The sequence below is a fragment of the Chelonoidis abingdonii genome, chromosome 9 (assembly GCF_003597395.2).
Source record: "Chelonoidis abingdonii isolate Lonesome George chromosome 9, CheloAbing_2.0, whole genome shotgun sequence".
Classification (NCBI taxonomy): domain Eukaryota; kingdom Metazoa; phylum Chordata; order Testudines; family Testudinidae; genus Chelonoidis; species Chelonoidis abingdonii.
In genome coordinates, this window is record NC_133777.1 from 2,670,435 (window position 1) to 2,690,757 (window position 20,323).

The following is a 20,323-nucleotide window of genomic DNA, read 5'->3' on the forward strand; positions in this document are numbered from 1 at the left end:
GGGACACTGAGGCACCAACACAGTATTCAGAGCAAACATTAGGAACAGTCCCAGTTCGTCACAAGGGGTCAGCAGCCTTTCAGAAGTGCTGTGCCGAGTCTTCATTTATTCACTCTAATTTAAGGTTTCACGTGCCAGTAATACATTTTAATGTTTTTAGAAGGTCTCTTTCTGTAAGTCTATAATATATAACTAAACTATTGTTGTATGTAAAGTAAATAAGGTTTTAAAAATGTTTAAAAAGCTTCATTTAAAATTAAATTAAAATGCAGAGCCCCCTGGACCGGTGGCCAGGACCCAGGCAACGTGAGTGCCACTGAAAATCAGCTTGCGTGCCGCAGGTTGCCTACCCCTGGGTTAGAGGTAGCGTGCTCAGTCCTGGGGTCACTGGGTCTGCTCCTGTGTGGAGCTGGAATGTTCCCACGTGTCCAGCATCAGAGCGTTTCCTGGGGCAGGCGCTGCCTGGGTGGCTGCATGGCTGCTGCGTCAGGCGCTGATCTCCAGCGTGCGCCTTCTCAGCTGTGCTGCTAATTTGTTGTTGACGTACTTTGTTAATATGTTAAAGAAACAGAAGGTTCCATGTGGTCTCAGTTCAGAGGAAGGCCATCTCCCCTCTCCCCCACACCTTTCTGATGTGTTCTCTTCCTGCCCGATCTGATTCCGTGGTGAAGAAGCAATTGTTTCTGATGTGCTCCAGGTACAGACCAAGGAGCAGGTACCTGGCAGAGCGCTGCGCTCGCTGTGCCGTCGGGTGACATGGGAGCTGTCTCACCATCCCCAGAGCTGATGGTTTCAGCTCCCCATGAGTGTTGCTTTGCTGGTGTTTCAGGCCTTTCCCAGTAATTACCCAGTTTGTGTCTCTAGGACAGTGGTTCTCCACCAAGTACATGTACCCCTGGGGGTAGGCAGAGGCCTTCCAGGGAGTACAACTCATCTAGATATTTGCCTAGTTTTACAACAGGCTACATATGAAAAGTACTAGCGGAGTCAGTACAAACTAAAATTTCATACAGACAGTGACTTTTTTATACCGCTCTATATAGTACACACTGAAATGTAAGTACAATGTTTATCTTCTAGTTGATTTATTTTGTAATTATGTGGTAAAAGTGAGAAAGTCAGCAATGTTTCAGTAACAGTGTGCTGTGACACTTTTATATTTTTTTGTCTGTGTAGGCAAGTTGTTTTTAATTGAGGTGAAACTCGGGGGTACACAGGACAAATCAGACTCCTGAAAGGGGTACAGTGGTCTGGAAAGGTGGAGAGCCACTGACAAGGCATGCTCCAGGTGTTGCCAGCAAGTATCCTTGTGCTCCCGCTGCCTGCATCTCCTAAGGGCAGAAAAACACCCTCCTCTAGCTGTCTGCGATACCCTCCACCGTGACAGCAGGCACTCGGCCTCGTGCGTTCACGTCTCAGCAGGGGAAAGGAAGAGGGCTTCATCTCCCTGGTTTTGAATGAGATGTGCGTGTAATCTCTGCGGGTGCCGCTCTCGACATGGGTTTAACAGGGCAGGGTGCTGGCTTTGCCCCCCGACAGATCCCTAGCATTATGGGTCTCTTCAGCAGAACCCCAAATGGCTTGTGACATTAGCCTCTCTGCGGCTGCGTGGCTGAGTGGGTCTGGGATGGACAGGAGCGAGTCTCGGTGGACATGGCCCCTCCCACTCTCCAGCAGCCGTGTCCCATCGGCACAGGCTGACATGCCGTGGGGAATATCCCTCATCTGCTGCCACCCCGGCTCCCACCCAATCCTACCGCTGCACCACACAGAACGGAGCTGTCCCTGCTGATTTCTAGGGAGGCGTTGGGCTGGTCACAACCCCCAGCCGGGAACACTTGGGCTTTAGAAGGGTCAGTCTCTGGGCCTACCTGCTTTGGCCTCTGCTGCTGACCTGTGGCGCTGTCTTGTATTGTTCCTCTCATTTGTATGCAGCTGGTACCATCTTGTGTGCCAGCTGTCTTTCCCTCCCAGGGCTGGTTCGGCATTCCTTCAGGGTTCAGTGTGTGCCGAGCAGCTCTAATTAAGCTCAGGCTTGTTTGGAATATTTCAGACCCCAAGTTCGTTTGTGGGTGGGTCTCTGATGCCATGGTGAGACAATGGGATCACTGGGTCTGGTGACCCTTCCTTCGTGAGGCAGTTGATTGTGTGCTAGTGCTAAGGGCTTGTCTGGCTCAGCGAGGTGAGGTCATGCATGCCGAGGGGAGTGCCCTGGTTCTGTTTGCCAGGATCTGCTGGAGGCACTGGGACCGCTTCCATTGCTAGTCAGCAGGCAGCTCAGTGGTGTGGAGAGGCAGCTGTCCGGGCTTCCTCCCCACTGCTCCCACGAGGCCGTTGCAACCTCTCCCTTGTGAGTGTGATAGGTGCTGGCGCCGGTGACTGGGGCGGACCCAGACAAACACCTCCCAGGGCAGTGTGTCAGCCACCGGCAGCACACTAGGCTGTAACGCTTTTCAGTCCTTCCTCACCGGGGCTGGTCAAAGGTACCACTGCCGGAATCCCCTCAATCCTCCGGCCATCTCCCAAAATGAGCAGCTGCTGCCCCTTGGTGCACAGGGCACTGAGCTGCATCAAAAACTGAACATCTGGCAACTCTCTGGCTAGCCAGAGTCATTAGAGGTCACATGGTCCTTGCAAGAGCCAGGGTGGTAGTACAGCAGTCCTGGCTGTACTCCAGTCTGCCTGATGCTCTGCTTCCCACAGACCTTCTCCTGTTTCAGTGACATACTGGAGCCTTCACAGCATTTCGGGGCAGGGAGCTGTTTTGCCCTGCACATCCCTCACACCTAAGAGGTGGCTGCGTTTCAGGGGCCTGGGGAAAGTGACTCCTGGGTTTGTGGTTTTACGCCGGATCTCTCTGACTGAAAGGGACTCTGGAAAGGTGGGCGAGCAGCCTGCAGCCCTGCTGTGCAGTAGAAGGGAAGGGGATCCTCTAGAGGGGATAGAAATATGGGGCCCCTTTGTATTCTGGCAGCCCTCGCAGCCTGCTGGATTGGGTGCTGTTTGCAGAGAGAGGGAAGCACTGCCTGCCCCAGGTGCTCATGCTGTTGGAAGGCGAGCAGTGTGGCGGGTGTGGGGAGAAGGAGATCATCCGAATCTCTACAGCTGTGATAAAACCTTGTGAATACAACATAGGCATTTTGTTGTGTTTTGGGAATGAGCAGCTCTGCTGACCCCGATCCGCCAGGAACTAGCCCCTGCCGTCTGGCCTGAGACGTGATTGCATTAGCTGTTTGCTTCCTCCTTTGCTCTTGTTTAATGTCATCACAGTGACAAGCCTGTGGATCAAATTAAATCTGGCTGCTGCGCGGCTGCAAGGCATGGTGGTGCATGCCGGGGAGGGACTGGGCAGGTTGGCAGGGGGACTTGCTCCCCTGACGAGGGCTGCGTGAGGCACGCTGCATGGCGAGCTGCTCTCATCAGGAGCGGCGCCAGGGTATCTGACGCCCTAGGCGGACGGCCATTTCGCCGCCCCCCGCGGGTCCGGTGGACCTGCCGCAGTCATTTCGGCGGGACGTCCCGCTGGTCTAAAGGTTCCGGTGGACCTGCCGCAGGCATGACTGCAGTACGTCCGCCGGAGCCTTTAGACCAGCGCACCGTCCGCCGAAATGACTGCGGCAGCTCCACCGGAGCCTTTCCAGCAGCGGACCGTCCGCCGAAATGACTGCGGTAGGTCCCCCAGACCCGCGTGCCACCCCGCCCCGGTAAAATAGCGCCCCCCAAAATTCTGGCGCCCTAGGCCACTGCCTAGGTTGCCTAAATGGTAGCGCCAGCCCTGGCTCTCATGTATGCAGTAGAGGCTCCTTTCTGCCACAGGCGGAGCACAGCAGATCCCTGGAAGGGGAGTGCATGTGGCAGGGTATTGTGGGAACTGCGTCTGTTGGCGCTCCCATGCGCTGCAGGGAAAGGCAGTGAATCAGTGTCAGCTTTTCGTTCTCTGGCACAGGCATTTGCCATCACCACTTTGTGCCAGTCATGGCTCTCAGATGCATTCCCAAGCGTATTCGTAATGAAGCCCCAAGGCCCTGCACCCTGATGCCCCCTGGGGAGGTCGGTCAGGGCTGCGGGCTCTGCCCAGCTGGGGAAGTGTAGGCACAGACAAGGTGAGTGCTGTGGGCCCTGCGCAGCAAAGCACACCAGGGTGTGGTTCGCGCTAAATGTGTGAGTGGCCCCGTTGGCCTCAGTGAGCCTGGGGGCACGTGCTGCAAGCGAAGTGTGCATTCAAGTGCGCTGTGGGATCAAGGGGTTTGCCCAGTGAGTCGGTGGCGAAGCAGGCATCACACCCGCTCTAAGCAGAGACGCCCTCCCTCTTGGAGTGAAACGACGTTCTCTGCACCCCGGAGCTGTCCCGTTGGTTTGGCCGATGCAGCCCCGTGTGGCATATAACTGAATACTCCCCGCAGGTTTAGTGAAGGAAGAGCAAGTTGGATTAGACAAGACACCCTCACGGCCTTGGAGATTTTTCTTTTCTTTTTGCCCATTTTCATGTCTTCCCTTCTGCCGGGTCTGTAGCGAGCGGCTGCCAGGCCCCAAATCGCATTCTGCACCCAGGCTGTCAGGAAGATTGATCGTCGCTCTTCACGTCTAACCACGTTTTCTGGCCTTGATTAAATGATTTCCCATGTGGTCTGGGCAGGTATTGCTCCGCTCGCGGCTGGCGTGGGCACATGCAAACAGCAAAAGGCTCTGGAGAATGTCCCCTGCTTGCAGGCCCTGATGGCAGATGCACATGCAGGGGGCCAGAGTCTTTTTAAACGACCAAAGCTCCCCCCCGAGGATACAAGGTTAAGGCCCTGGGTGCTGCCTGTGGACTGCTGGGCCCAGGCAGAGCCCTGACCGCATAGGCATGGGATCTGAGTCTTGGTCTGCAGATCTGCTGGCAGGAGAGGGGTCATACAGCCCCTGTGGAAGCGCATGGTCTGGTGGCCAGCACATTGGCCTGGTAATCCCTGCTCTGCCACTCATCTGCTTACATCCTTGGGAAAGCCCCTCCCCGCTCTGTGCCTCGGTTCCTCCTCCCACCCTTTGTTTTGGATGTGAGGTCTTTGGAGTAGGGACTGCCTCTGACTTCCTGCGTGTAGTGGGGTCCAGGTCTCAGCTGCGTGGCGCTGTGGTTGCAGGAGTGATGTATTTATTTTCTAGCATTGGGTTCAGATCCAGGAAGCTTTCCCCTGTCTCCAAGATCCATCCATCTCTTCTGACGTTTTCCCAGCCACTGTTCTTTTCCCCAACTAGGTTTATTTTTTCCTTTGGAGGTTTAAAATAGATCTTTGAAGTGGAACAAAAACGCTTTCTTTAGAGCCAGTCTGAGATCCCAGACTAGGCCTGCGAGTCCCGGGAACCCTCCGGATTGATTTCAGTGGGAGCAGAGCCAAGCCCAATAGGCAGCAAAGCCGTACACCTCCTGCAGTCTCTGGGGTGGGTTGCCCTGCAGGGAGTGTTCTCCCCTCTGGGTCGTGTTCACCATTGCCCCAGGGTGGTGGAAGGGGGTGTATGTTGTGGGGGGTGCTATGCTTAAAGACACGTACAAGGGAGCTCCTGACCATGTCATGGCCCCTCTCACTAAAGCCTGGGTGCTAGTTCGGATGCTCTGGTCCCATCCCAAATCTGGCACACTGTGTTCTGCCTCCTTCACTTCACGGCCTGCCCTGGACTGGTCTCCTGCAGGACTGTACGCTCTTACCTTGCTGTCTCAGGCCACCCCAGAGGTGGCTGCATTTCAGCAGTGAGTAAGGCAATACCTCTGGGCACCGCATTCCTACAAGGGGGGCTCTCGGTAAAGCTCTCGGAGACCCGCTGCGGAAAGCCCAGGATGATTCCCCCACTCCACTGCCTTCAAGACCAGCCCTGAGCAGAGATGGCTGCGGAAAGGATGGCTCGCTGAGCGTCACTAGAGCTCCAAGAGGGGCACAGAGTACTGACAGAGAGAAGTGGGGGCAGGGTATGTCACTCGAGGGGAGGGGAGCTCTCGCTGCAGAAAAAGCCAGCACTGGCCCAGGCGAGTGGAAGAGACAGAAGGCCCAGCTATAGGCTGGGTCTTGCAGCCTTGTTCAGGCTGCACCCTGGGGTCCCTCCTCAAAGGCTGCCCAGGGTTCCATGCTGGGCACCGAGATGCGCCATGGGGAGGGATGAGGAGAGACCGTGGCAGCTGCCTTTATGCCGGGCGCTCGTGACAGATGGCGCCCAGCAGCAGGAGGTGAAAGGAATTGCACAGCCTGGGCTGGAAGATACTGGGACCTGCTGCCTGAGCCTGGTGGGGACTGGGGGTGATGGAGAGGGGGCTTTGCCTCCTGCAGAAACCAGTGCAGGTCCACTTGCTTCCTGTTACCACTTGGGCTCCCGGCACAGTGCCAGCATGGTGCTAGGCACTGCCCGGTCTGAGTGCCCCTGGGTTACTAGTGGGTGGACGGGCTTTAGTTTCTGGTGTAATGAGAAGGTGTGACGAACTGGGAATGTTCTTAATGTTTGCTCTGAATATTCTGTTGGTGTCTCAGTGTCCCCTATGCAGTTCTTAAGTATCTAGGTGGTGGGATCAGGGTGTGTGATTGCTGCAGAGCAAAGGGCCAGGGCACCTAAATGCCTGGCACTCTGTCTCCTAGCCAGGGCCGGTGCAACCATTTAGGCAGACTAGGCGGTTGCCTAGGGCGCCAAGATTTGGGGGCGCCAAAAAGCAGCGCCCCCCAATTTTTTTTTAAGTGGTTCAGCGGCCGCTGCTGCTGGGATAGAGAGGGAGTGTGAACTGCTGGCGGCAGTGGGCAGCCCAGGGTGTCCCTTGGGTCAGTGCGCCGCTGCGGCAGCCGGCAGCCCAGGGTGTCCCCTGGGTCAGCGCGCCACTGCCGGCAGCCTAGGGCTTCCTCTGGGTCAGCGCACTGCCGGCAGCCCAGGGCTCCCTGGGTCAACGCGCCGTGGCAGCCGCAGCCCGGGGGTTCCACTGCACAGTAGTGCTTGGAGAGGATGCAGAGCAGAGGTGAGCTGGGGTGAGGAGGTAACACAGGGCTCCACGGGCCAGGGGGTGGGGCTGCCGCGGGGTGTGAGGAGCTGCCAGGGGGCTAGGGCACACTTCAGGGTGGGGGGGCGGGAGCTGCTGCAGGTGGAGGGGCGCAAGGTGGAAGTTCGCCTAGGGCGCGAAACTTCCTTGCACTGGCCTGCTCTAGCACTGATGCCTGGGCCCTCCCCTGCAAAGGTGCCAGCTGAAGGTGTTGGAGACGCAGAGATCAGGTGACCTCCTGGCCCGGGAAAGGGGCTGAGCAGAGAAGGAGGGGCTGGAGGGGTTGGCAGTCTGGAGCTGGCTGAGGGCAGACATGGGGGTCTGGCTCACTGCCCCCCAGAATGGACCCAGCTGAGGGGTCCGGTTCACTGTACCGTCAAGCTGTGTTTTCGACCGTGTTCCTATCATCTAATAAACCTCTGTGTTACTGGCTGGCTGAGAGTCACGTCTGACCACGAAGTGGGGGTGCAGGACCCTATGGCTTCCCCAGGACCCCGCTGGATTGGGCTCGCTGCGAGATGCACATGGAGGGGCAGAGGATGCTGAATGCTCCAAGGAGAAACCCAGGAGGTGAAGACGTGTGAGCTTCTTGCCCTGAAGACAGTCTGCTGCAAGGGAGAGGAGGCTCCCCAAAGTCCTGACTGGCTTTGTGGGGAGCAGTTCCAGAGCATCGCCCGGGGACTCTGTGACAGAAGGAAATTAACAGAAAGAGAGAGGCAGTGTGCCCTACATGATAGAGCACCGGACTGGGACTCAGGAGACCTGAGTCTATTCGGTTCTGCCAGTGGCTGGCTGGGAGCGCCATCCCTCTCTGTGCCTCAGTTTCCCCTGCTGTACAGTGTGGGTAGTGATACAGCCCTGCTGCTGGAATGGGCTAGATGAGAGCTGCCTACTCTCATGTGATTGCAAGCAGAGGCCAGGGAACTGAGCCGAGGAGCGGACAGCCTGCTGAGTGGAAGGGGCTCTGAAGTGCTTTAGAGCCAGTGCTGGGGAGGTGGCAGGCAGAAGGACTCCTGCCTCCCAGGCATGTCCCCTCCCCAGCGTTGGGCTCTCTAACCATGCTGGCCCCGCCTCCGCTGTCCAGCACGCAGTGACTCCTGGTGCTCCTGTCTGCCCGCGGGGCTGTGCACAGGCTGGGTCGTTAGCCTCGCCCCGGTTGTTCCCTCCGAACAGCGTTGTCTTGTCATTAGCGCTGAGACAGGCGGCTGAGCCAGAGCGGCGAGCGGCTCGCTGGCAGAAGCTCTCCTCATCCGTGTCTCCCATCCCGCCCTCCTCCCCGCTTGGGAGCCTCTGTCTGGGCCCAGAGCCACAAGGCCCAGGCCCTTGCTAGCAGCAGCAGCCTCCGTGTTGCCTCGTCCCTGCAAGACAGACCTGGCGTTGCCATGGTAACTGCCAGATGTGTGCGTGGAGCGCTTCTGGCTCTGGGAGGATGCTCCTTGCAAAGAGCGGTTTCACCCGCCCTCCCCTTGCTCTGCCGGATGCCATCAGTCACTGCCTGGTGTGGTGCTGGCTGGTGCCTGCTCTTAGACAGGCAACCTAGTGAGATTGCTGTGGGGCTAGCGGCGTCCTGGGCTGGGGTGTGGCCCCTTGGCCTAGGTGGTCACCCTGCCCAGCTGTGTTACCAGTAACGATGAGAGTGGGGGCTTAGACCAAGTGAATGTGGAGCAGGGCAGGGCAGGAGTGTTATCCCTTTGTTACCAGTGGGGAGACTGGACCAGAGCCTGCTGACAGCTGTGTGCCTTTAGCCTCCTCCGAGAGCTAGCCGCAGGGCACCAGCAGTGTCGGCTCAGGTTCCCTCCTTCCGAGGTGGTGGCTAGTGTGAACTCCCTGCCCCGAGCCACGTGTGGGTTGTTCGCAGAGGACTTTCAGAAACCGAGGTCCTGCCTTGCTCTCCAGGGCCGGTGAATCTGGCAATCACCATCCTGGCCTGTGTTTTCCCTCCACGTGCAGCTGGTGAGCTGATGGCCATGCACCCCCAAGGGGTGCTGTAGTCTGTGGGTGCAGTGGGGCCCTTCAGAAGGGAAGTCCGTAAGTACCTGTGAGACCTGGTTATCAGGCCGCTCTAGGGCACACGGCTCAGCTCCACGATGCGAGCGCAGATGTTTGGTCTTGCCAGGCCGGCAGCATGGTCGTTGCCAGGAGACTCTGGGGAAACGTCCCAAATGAGCAAGGAGCCTGAGTCATGGAGAGATCCAGGGAGCTGACCTGCCTCCCACAGCACGAGGGGGATGAGATTCGGTGACATGCCCAGGGGCACGCATGCAGGTTGTCAGGAGCAGAGATGGGGGTGGAATCCAGTTGCACTGAGTCCCAGCCCAGCGGCTCGACCATGGCTTTGCTCAGGACTGTCCCCGGGAGGGACACTGGGTTTGGGTATGCTGGGAAAATTCGCCACTGGGGGTAGGAGCAGGGGAAGATCAGACTGGCGGTTAGAGCAGGGTTGGACAAACATCTGGTCCCTACTCAAGCACTGTCTGCCCCCGCCGAAGGGTGTCAAAGAACGGTTTGTAATTCAAACCCAGACGGCTCTGTTTGCATTGGCCCTGTGCCTTTGTGCTGTGGCTTCCCCTGCTCCCATACTGCGGCCGTGCCAGGGCTGGGATGAAGATCCGTTTAATTGAAAGCCTTAGCTGTATTAGTGAGTAAATCTTATGTAAATCTTACAAAATCTGTCATAATTTTGGTAATTGGATTGATTCCCAGTATTTTATTTTCTCTGCCGTTTAGTGGGAGGAAAGTCCCACCCTCTGCCAGGCACAGTTTGGGTTCTGAGCACAGCCAGGCTCCATTTTGCATTCTGCTAGCGCAGCATGAATAGTAGTGATGCCAGGTGTGGGCCGCTCTGCCAAATCCAGTGGCCTTGGGGGATCGGGGAGGCCTCTGCACAGCCAGAGTGAGAGCCAACCCTAAAGGAGAACAAGCCCTGCCTCGAAACCAGCTGTGGTTCTGTCACTGGCTTGAAAGCCACTTTGCCAACGTGTTGCTGTGCGTGATTAAACAGCAGTCATGTTCCACTCCAGAGGTGGCTGCCATCCAGTGGTAGGCGTAGGGACTCTGTAGTCTGTAAAGCATATAGGGCTCCTTTGGGATCAAAGATGCTATCAAAGCAGTGTGGTCCGGTGGCCATTTTACTCCTGACTCTGCAAAACACTCATGCTCACGCGCTCTCTCTCTCTCTCTCTCTCTTTAAGGTTGAGATAATATTTACCCATCTTTGAAAAGGCCTTTGGGAGGCTCAAAGCAGTTGGATGCAGCATCTACGAATGTATTGGTTACTCATGTGTATTTCTACATCAGCTCGGCGGTGGGTTGATCAGAGGCAGGGTGTGCCCTCTAGCAGAGAAGGGGTTGGGGTTCTTAGAGGGACATTATGGGTTCTCTGGCGCTGTGGTTGAGTGGCCCTGCCTGGAGCGCCCTCCTGCAGCTGGCTGCAGCGTGAAAGGCACACTTGCCTCAGTTTCCCCCCTTCTGAGTCCTCATGCTCCCTGGCCCTCTCACTGTGCCCCTGGGTCCTTCTCTCCAGCCCTGGAGATGTCAGTGGGTGAGCTTCTCTGCTGCTTCTCTGCCTGCAGCCCTCTCTGGCTCTTGGCCGTGACTTTCTGGCTTGGGGATGCCAGCCAGCAAACCCCTCTAGTTGCTTTCCTGTCTTTAGGCTTCTCCCGGTCCCAAACATTTCCTAGCCAGTGTCTCCCTATTCCCAGGGCAGGCCTGTGGTGACCATCCTGTTCTCTACAGCTTTCCCCAGAGACAGCCTCCCCCAGTCTCCGGACTTTTCCTGACTGGATCTCGCTGCTGCTGCTGCTGCTGCTGCTGCTGCTTTATGGCGAAGCAGACTCATCTACTGAGTCCATAACCACCACCTGCTATAGTCTTCATGCATTCATGGCACTGCACTGCACTCCCTGCTCTAGTGCCTTAAAGAAACGTAGTTGAGCTTTTTTAATTATCCCCCTCATTCCCATCCCTCTCAGTAACCCCCTCCTAGTATAGTCTGTCACCTGAATGTGTCTGTCTGCTTCCCAAAGGGCCTGTTTTTCCTGGGAACATTCCCATGTTGGGTGGTCAGCTGTTTCTTTATCCTTATGGCTGTTCCCCACCCCAACTCTGTATCTCTTCAATAAACACAAAGTACTATTCAAACCACTGCCCACTTTTTCTAAATACGAGTACCTCGTTTTCTTCTAATTTGGGGCACACTTCATAGAATGTTCTTCCATGTTTCTCCATGGCCCACAATTCCTGCTGTTCCTCTTTCAATCCCTTTTAACTAAACTTTGAAATTCCTACTTACTCAAAGGAATCTTTACTCAGTTTCTCCATGTTTTAAAACGTTGTTTGCTTCTTATCCACCATTTCATTGCCAGGTGGTCCAGTAGGTGCTGGAATCCATGCTAGTGCTCTGTTTGCACCTAAGCATAGGGTGACTAGACAGCAAGTGTCAAAAATTGTGACGGGGGTGAGGGGAAATAGAGCCCATGTTAAAAAAAAAAAGACCCAACAATCAGGACTGTCCCTATAAAATCGGGACATCTGGTCACCCTACCTAAGCATGCTAACTCTGTTGCCAAACACAATATTTCATTTATTAGATCACTCTGGCTTTTTGTTATACCCCTTTTACTTGCCAGCAGGATACCTGATGATGAATCCAGAAAGAGAACAGCTGTGGTAGGCTGTTCGTCCCATATCCAGTTTAATGCTAACATGATTCCCACCAATTCACCAGTTAGCGTGCCTGCAAAATTAGATATTCTTTTAGATTTCTTAACTCCAATCTCAGGGGTGAAAAGGCTGCTCCCACTCTACCTTTTCTTCCCCATCTTTAGATCTGTCAGAATATATTGTGCAATGGTGACTCCATTTACCATATATAAACTCATCAACTTTATCTTAAATTGGTCCAATAAAAGATATTACCTCATCCACCCAGTCTCTTTAAACCTTATCTGTCATATAGAATGACTCTGTCTTTCCCTTTACTTTATTCTACAATTCTAAATCCACATCCAGAAAGATGAGTTGCCAGGTATAAATTACAGCCACAGAGCTATCGATCTTAATTTCTTCTAGACTTTCCTTTTCGCTTCAGTCTTTCTCACATTTTAACCCAAAGAGCATGAGGGAGTTTATTGCCTACATTCCTGCTGCATAATTCCCAACATTCATCTTATGTTTGTCCACAGTTCTTATCTGCTGTGTTTCCCTTGAGTTTAAACCAACATGCCAGACCTAACATTTCCATTCTTAAACGGATAGGCATTTCTCAAATAGCTACCTGTGTTACACACAGTGGTGTCATAATCCACCACGTGCAATTCCTAGTGCTTGGGTCTTGAATTGACTGAGACTTATAAAGCCCTGGTCTAGATGCAGAATTAAAGCTTGATGCTCCTAATCTACGCCTGATCTTATTAACACTCTATACAGCATCATCAGTACTTTCTTATCTGCTCCCTGGTTAATCCCAGCAGTGCTTGTAAATAGATTAAGCCTACCCTTTAGTTGTAAAACTTTTCTATGTGACCCTTCCGAGTAAGTTTGTCAAACAGTGTGCCCAGAAATTTAAAACTATTAATGACATGCACGTGTTCTCTATAAAGAACTGAATTACACTCATCTTTCATCTTGCTTCTAGTGATGTTCATTCCCACCCCGCCTCTCACTGGGTCTGTTCCAGATCTTTTATGGTGTCCAGGTGCTGCCCTTCCCTCGTAACTAACCCCACTAGGAGCCTGTGCTCTGGTGCAGGGGAGCTGAACCTGCTTTAATCACAGGGGCCAGGCACCCTGTGACGGCCATGGATCCATTACAGCCACTGGTTTTAACTCAGTTGCTCTGACGGTACCAAATCCCTCACTGTTGCTTCCATTTATCCTGTCTCTTGCCTTCTCTGCCTGCTCAAAGAGTCTCTTAATTCTTCATTGTCAGTTTCAGCTGCATTCTGGTCTCTGCTGAAAAACAGACGCAGCTGTTAGGATCATAAGAGTTCCTGTACCGGAACAGAGCAATGGTCCGTACGCTCCAGCCTCCTTCCTCTCTGCCAGCACAGGCCAATGGGCCATCTCCTCAGAAACCACTCTCCAGTGGGGGCCAATTCCTGATGCTTCTGAGGAAGAATAAAAATCCCTCAGTCCAGCTAATTGTGCAATTCTGCACTAGGCAGGAGATTGCTTCCTGTACTTGACTATTGATCATCTTCACCCTGCAGTATGAGGAGTGAGCTCTTAAAATAGGTACCCTACTTAGTGTGTTACAGATGCTGATCTTATCAGTATAAATATCTAAACCTACTTGCCTCAGTAGTATAATGCAGCAGAGAGTTCTGCAGGCTAATCAGATTTCATTCAGTGATTGTGACGAACTGGGACTGTTCTTAATGTTTGCTCTGAATACTGTGTTGGTGCCTCAGTGTCCCCTAGGCAGTTCTTAATATCTAGGTGGTGGAATAAGGGTGTGTGATTGCTACAGAGCAAAGGGCCAGTGCACCTAAATGCCGGGCACTCTGTCTCCTAGCAACTGATGGCTTGGGCCCCTCCCCTGCAAAGGTGCCAATTGAAGGTGTTGGAGACAAAGAGGTCAGGTAACCTCCTGGCTCGGGAACGGAGCTGAGCAGAGAGGAGGGGCTGGAGAGGGTTGTTAGTCTGGAGCTGGCTGGGGAGAGGAGTGAGTGCAGACGTGGGGGTCTGGCTCACTGCCCCCCAGAATGGACCCGGCCAAGGGGTCTGGTTCGCGGTACCTACAAACTCTGTTTTAGACCATGATCCTGCCATCGAATAAACCTCTGTTTTACTGGCTGGCTGAGAGTCAGGTCTGACTGCAAAGTGGGGGTGCAGGACCCTGTGGCTTCCCCAGGACCCCACTGGGGCGGGCTCGCTGTGGGAAGTGGACGGACGGGCAGAGGATGCTGAATGCTCCAAGGAGAGACCCAGGAGGTGAAGCCGTGTGAGCTTCTTGCCCTAAACAAGTCTGCTCCAAGGGGGAGGAGGCTCCCCAAAGTCCTGACTGGCTTAGTGGGGAGCAGTTCCAGAGCATCGCCTGGGGACTCTGTGACAGTGATAATGTGTTTTATCCATCTTTGTAGTTGTCCCCTTTCAAGGCTGTTGTATTCTCCCCGGTCTGCATGTCAACGGATGGTGTAAATAAGAGCCCAGCTGGTGTCACTGTTTACCGTGTGCACCACTTTGTCGGGGACTCACTTTGTTTGGAGCTCTGTTTAGCTGGGATGTCTCCCAGGGAACTGTTTAGCCCAACTACAGGGAATCCCACTGAGCTCTGTTTGGGCTGGACAGCATCTGCAAACGTTCTCCTTAGGTAGTGCCAAGGGGCTACGTGACTTCTAACCGAGTGTGACGTATGATGTGAAACTCTCCATATTTTGGTCTTTTCATACAGAATTTGCCAAAACTAGACAAAAAAAAAAAATGAAGATCAAGTCGCCTTTGTGATCGTTTCCCTTGGCTCTAGCCACTCTTGTATGTGCTTTTCCAGCCCGAATTTAGTTTTTAAAGTCAGTTCTCCAAGTCAGAACAGACACTTTGTGCAGATGCTGGGCTGCCTGCCAAGGCATCCAGTTCAAAGGGTTCCTCTTGCCTCTCTTTGATATCTCCTCCAGTGCTGGAAAGCCTTGAGATCTGGGGCCTAGGACCCTAGGGGACCCTCCGTCAGCAGCAGAGACGGCTGTCTGCCTGCACCCAGGATGGAGGAGATGCACCCTCGCCCTACAGGTGCAGGGTATCTGGGGGGCTGTGGCCAGTCAGCAGCTGAGAGGTGCTCCATTGTCTGGGGCTGGGCAAAACATTAGTGGATTCAGGACCAGGAGAGACCCGACCTCTCTTGCTCCTTGTCCCTGCTGGTTCCTGGGTGGTACGGTGCTGGCTGCAGAGAGCTCCCACAGCCATCTAGGCATACGATGGGTGCGTAGGGCCTAGGTGGCTACTGGGGGAAAGGGTGTCCCCAGGTGAGCCCCTCGCCTTCCTTAGCCTGTCGGCTTGCTCAGTGCTCAGGTGCTGGGATGCAGGGAGCTGCTCACCTTTTGAGATGCAGCCAGCAGTGTGCTGCCAACTTTCCAGCCTGGTGTAAAAACAGCTCCACATCCCACCTGCAACCTGCGGCTGCCTTGTTTCAAGCTGGAATAAAGGGTGGCACTGGGGAGGGGTGCACCACTACCTGCAGAAGGGGCCGTGTGTCTTCTCAGCCAGCAAGAGCAGGGGCTGGGTGTTGCAGAAGGGGGAGCAATTGTTAAGCGCCGTCAAAGGCTGCAACTCTAGAGAAGCAGGAAGGAGCTGCCCCAGGCAGCCGCTGTGCCCTGGGGAGAGCAGGGGACTTGGCCTTGGGTCGGGCACAGATGCATTGGGCAGGGCCCAGCTGTTGGCTGTGTTCGCCGGGGAGGGTTCGTCGCTGGAACCGAGTGATGCTGGGCTGGAGAGAGCGCTGGGGAGAATCTGCCATAGGGAACTGTCCTGCCCTAGTGGGGGTGAGGCCGGCTCAGATGTGAGGCCCCTGGTGGCAGGGGGAGCATGGTGGAAGCTGCAGTGTTGGGTGTTGATCGCACAGGGCTCTGGCATGTGCCGGAGTGGGAGTGGCTGGGGGCCACAGGTGGTTGGGCGGTGGCGGTGTCATCGCTCCAGCTGAGCAGGTGGTCTCCTCACTGAATCCATTTAGCCCTTCTGGGATGAGTGCCTGGCCGGGACAGGCCCCTTTAACCCTCTGAGCACGCAGCCCGGTTTGCTGTCACTCCCTGATGGGGACTGTTCTGCTCTGGGGTTCCAAGCTGCCGGGAATCTCTCTGTGGAGAAGGCTGGATGTGTGAAGGGGCATTTCCCCTCCCCCCCCAGGGTATAACAGTGATGACCAGCTACATGTCCCCACCCCGATCAGTCACTGATTCTTACCCTTGTTCTGGAGCTATAAACCCCTTGTCTAGCATCTCTCCGAAGTCCTTTGCAGGCAAGAGCCCTGGAGCTGGCCTGGGCTGCAGGGGGCTCCGTCTCTCCTTGGAAAGATGGTGCCTTGTGTTTGTGTGTCGCACTTCTGTGATGTTTCAGACCATGAGCTGGATGGCCTGACGTTTTACCTGGCCCACTATAGGCTGCTGCAGACCACACATCCCCCAGCACTGGATCAGGTCTTACCAGCACTGCCCCAGAGTGGCTGGACGTAGCCTTCCGTTCTCAGGAGCTGCTGCCTAGGCTGCATCCCCCAGTGGGAATGGCTGAAGCAATACCGCTGTTACTGAACTGGAACTGGGACAGTGCATAGGGGAGGCCAGCACTGGCTGAGGAGACCAGGAGGAGCAGGATTTCGGTGCTCTGCAGTCGTTCTGCTGCTTGGAGTATTTCTCAGCATCTGGAGGAGCATTTGCTTCTTTTCTGCCTGAGCCACAGACCAAGGGGTGGCAGTGGCTCTGTTGAAGGAAACGCTTTCTCGGATGTATGTGGATCTCCGGGGGATTTCATCTGTGCACTGGGCTCTGATACTGGGGAGATGAATGCGCATGCCAGCCAGGACCCTTTATTTGTTGACAGCACTCGGGTGAAGGTGGGACGGGCCTCTGGGCATAGGAGAGGGGTTAGCAGATGTGATGCTCTGCAGCCGAGAGATGCAGATTCAGATCATGGGCTGGGAAATGTCTGGTAATGACTGGAAGCGCGTGTCCAATGGAGGCAGATGAGGATTGCCAGATCGTTTCCCTGGCTAGGGCAGCGTCACGCTTCCTGCTGAGCTGGGTCACAGACTTTGGTAGGGCTGCTGGCCTAGACGGACCCTGGAGTCCAGCATCCCACCTCCGTGATCGGACCATGCCAATGCCATAGGTTGGCCTGCTCCAGGATCCAGCCTCCTCCCATGTCAGAGGGCACTACTGGGCCATCTACTCCGGTGTCACACATGGTGAATGGGAAAGGTGAACAAACAGGGCATCAGCAGTGGTGGCCGCAGATCACTTGTCCCAAGCAGAGCCCTAGCAGGAAGCTGTCTCCAGCATTGTCTCTGCTATATGGGCTGGATGTCTGATGGATCTGAGCTAGGGCTCCTGCAGGCATTGGGAAGAACACTCTGCCCCTTGCACGGTTGGACCGGGGTGTCAGAGAATTTCTCACCTCGCTCTGAAGCATCGGGTAGCTACCGGCCCCAGAGGCAGGGCCCTTGCCGAGATCGGGGCAGGGATCTGGGGCGGGGAGGGTGTGCATGGGCCCACTGGCGGTGCAGCCAGGACAGCATGCCAATGGGGCGAGCGGAAGGAAGATGACGCCCGGTTTCATGTCTGTGCAATGCAGGGTTGCTTGCCAAGCCCTGGGCTCTGGAGGCTGCCTCAGTGGCTGCCCAGGTCTCCTGGCCGCTAGGAGCCAGTGGCCTGGCGGGGGCAGGGATTCGGCATAAAGCATCTTAGGTGCAGACAGAGGGATGAAGTCAGGTTGTTGGAAAGCTCTGTTCTCTTTGTCCTGAGATGACCTGTGCTACTTTCCCGGCACTTGGGCCCAACTCCAGCAAGCAGAGCGTAATCTCCCCCTCCCCTGCTTCCTTCACGCAGATGCGTTAACCCGCTGCTGCAATCCCACTGAGGCCATGAGTGATGGCAGAGCACGGACCAGACCAGCCGCTGGGCTTTGGGGACCTGCTGGAGGAGGCCGGGTCTGCACTGAGGGAAGGAACTGAATTCCTGGGTCCTCTCAGAGCTCCCCTGCCCTCCCCGTATAATCTGTGGCTACCTGCCAGGTGTCAGACTGAGCTGCCCCTTCTTTCTCCAAAGGGACGTGCTACAGATGTGCGCTCCACCGAGCGGCCTCGGCGTCCTGAGCCCGGAATGCTGCTCGGCACACAGGGAGACCCCAGGGAGGTGGGGGAGGCCCCTGGACCATGACAGAGCAAGGAGAGGCTGGAGAAGATGCCTGTGGGAAAGTCCTGCACAGAACGATCTAGGGCACGATGAGCATCCTGGGAGAAGCAGAGGCAAGACTGCCAGAGCACAGCGGCCTTCCCTGCCTCTCCTGCTGGAAACAGTGCAGCACTCACTGCTGGAGCACAAGCCATGGTGCATGCGTGTGTGTTCGGGGGAGGGTTCAGAGGGGATGAGGTCTGGCTGCCCCGTGTCACTGAACCCAAGGGTAAGGGATGAGGCTGAACTGGGCTTGGTGGGATCCTGTCAGCTGGCCAGGCCAAGGCAGGAACAGCCGTCAAAGGTGATAGACTCGCAGTTCGCTCCCCTCCTTTCCCTTTCTCGAGCATCTCGCCTTGATTTATCGAGGCTCTTTGGCCAGAGGAGGCTCTGACTCTGCAGCTTGTTAACAGTGATCCTTCCGTCGTGCTCTCCGCCCTCCCGCTCGCTCGGTGGGCTTGGGGCGGCTCAGTGGGAGAGCTCTGAGCAGAGGCCAGGGCACTGGGGGGCATGGTGGTGATAAACTCAGTAGGGGGCGCTCTTCCCAAGCTACTGCCCCCAGCGCCCCAGTGTGTGTGAGGGGCAGCAGCCTTCCAGAGAACGGGTCGATTGTGGGCATTAAGCACCCGTTCCCATGGCCCATTTTGTGCAGCAGGGGCACTAAGCCCCGGGTCTCTGCATGCTGCCTCGTGGGACTCTCTCCGTGTGTGCTGTCTGGGACAGGGTTCCCCGTCACAGCCCCTGTCCCACGTGGTTTTTTGAGCACTCTTCAATTCGCCTCACCCCAAGCATTTAAAAAAAAAAAAAAGTGATTCAGGCCCCAAAGAGTCATGAGATTGGCCCCCAAACCACGTGATTTTAAAAAATACCAAGTTTGGGGTTCTTGTTTTTTCTGGACATTGAGCCTTTAGGGATCATGTTTTCCAGCTTCCTTGGTGACCGTGCCAGAAACGTAACTTTTGTTGTTGTTAATAATTAAAGCTGAAAGTCTGTCAAAATAACGTGACTCCAGGAGCTGGGGCTGTAAGAAAGAAACACCGTGTATCACGAGATAATCCCAAGAGCTGGCAATGCTGTGTCTCGCCCAGAGGTAGTTGCATTTTAGGGGAGGATGAAGTTAGAAATTCCTGGGGAAGGTGCCTTGTTCTCCTCTCCAGAGAGGTAAGGGGCTGCGATACACTTATCCCGGCCAGGCATGTGCAGAGGTGAGACTCTGGGCGGCAGCGGTGCCGGCAGAAGCCCCTCGTGCAGACGCAGTGTGCTGTTACTAGCACAGCTTGTTTGCCCAGGGCAGGAAGGGGTGAGGGGCTGAAATACACAATGCCAGCGAAAGCCAAGCTTTGCAGGTATAGCTGTGCCTGGCTGGCAGTGCTCTGCAGGTGCGGTGCCGCCTGGCAGGATAGGTGGACCGGCAACACCTTCCAGGTGCAGACTGCTATAATTACCACTGCTCTCGGCCCGGCCTGTTCACCCCCTCCCTGCTTCAAACAGACCTGACTGGAGAAGGAGCAAAAAGGTTCGCTGGAGATGCTTTCAAAGCAGGGCAGCTGCTCCCCTCACTCGCATTTAGCAGCAGCCTGGGCAGGAGGAGAATCGAGACCCCTGAGCTCACGAGGCTGATAGGTTAAAGCTGAGATTCTCCACTGGGGCGTGGGGCAGCATGCTGCAGTGTGGGCAGGACACCGGGATCTTCACCATCATGTCATCTGACCCTGGTTAAAACACCTGCCCTGTGTGTGCTGCTATCACCATTGCCACGTCTGGTGGAGAACCATCAGCATGTCTCACTCCTCCTCCCAGCACTGCGAGGCAGCGTGGCCACCCCAGCCAGTGGCACTCATCGCAGATTTCTGTGCCTCTTATTTTATGTGGGTTTAACCTGGATTTCTAAACCCCAAGCCATGCGATGGGATTATTCAGTAGGGCCTGTGCTTTGCCGAGGCCTTGGTGTCCCTCTGCTCTTTCCTGGGCTTGAGAAGACCTGGCTGCGGTGGGAAAGGAAGGGTTCTGACAGGATCCTCGCTTCCATGCAGCGGCCCAGCGTGAAATCCTGCCAGCCCTTATCTGCATGGGCCCCAGCCTGGGCTGCCTGGGAACCCCGAGACTGTCAGAGCCGGGGGAGATGCCCAGCCAGCCCTCTGGGCTGTAATGTCTGTAACGTCCTGTACTGTCCCCAATTCCCTGTGCCCTGACATGAAGGAAATGGACGCGGTAGGAAGTGCAGGGCCTGAGCCAGAGCCCACAGAAGTCTGGCTGGCCTAGAGGCCTGTGCTATGGTGCTTCTTTCTGGTGACGTGCTGATTCGAATCCTGCCCAGGCTGGTGGCACACAGCAGATGAACTGGGCATCTCGGCCCAGTTCCTGGTGGCATAGTGCCCATGTCCTGAAATACCCCCCACAGCTGGCCATGGCTAGGCCCTTCGCTGGGATTCTCTGCATGGACCATGAAGTGAATGAGCTGC

General features: G+C 55.4%; 1 protein-coding gene across 1 annotated transcript in view; it reads left to right on the forward strand.

Annotated features, from left to right (window-relative positions):
• CASKIN1 (CASK interacting protein 1) overlaps positions 1-20,323 on the forward strand; it is a 178,055-nt gene that overhangs the window by 107,339 nt on the left and 50,393 nt on the right.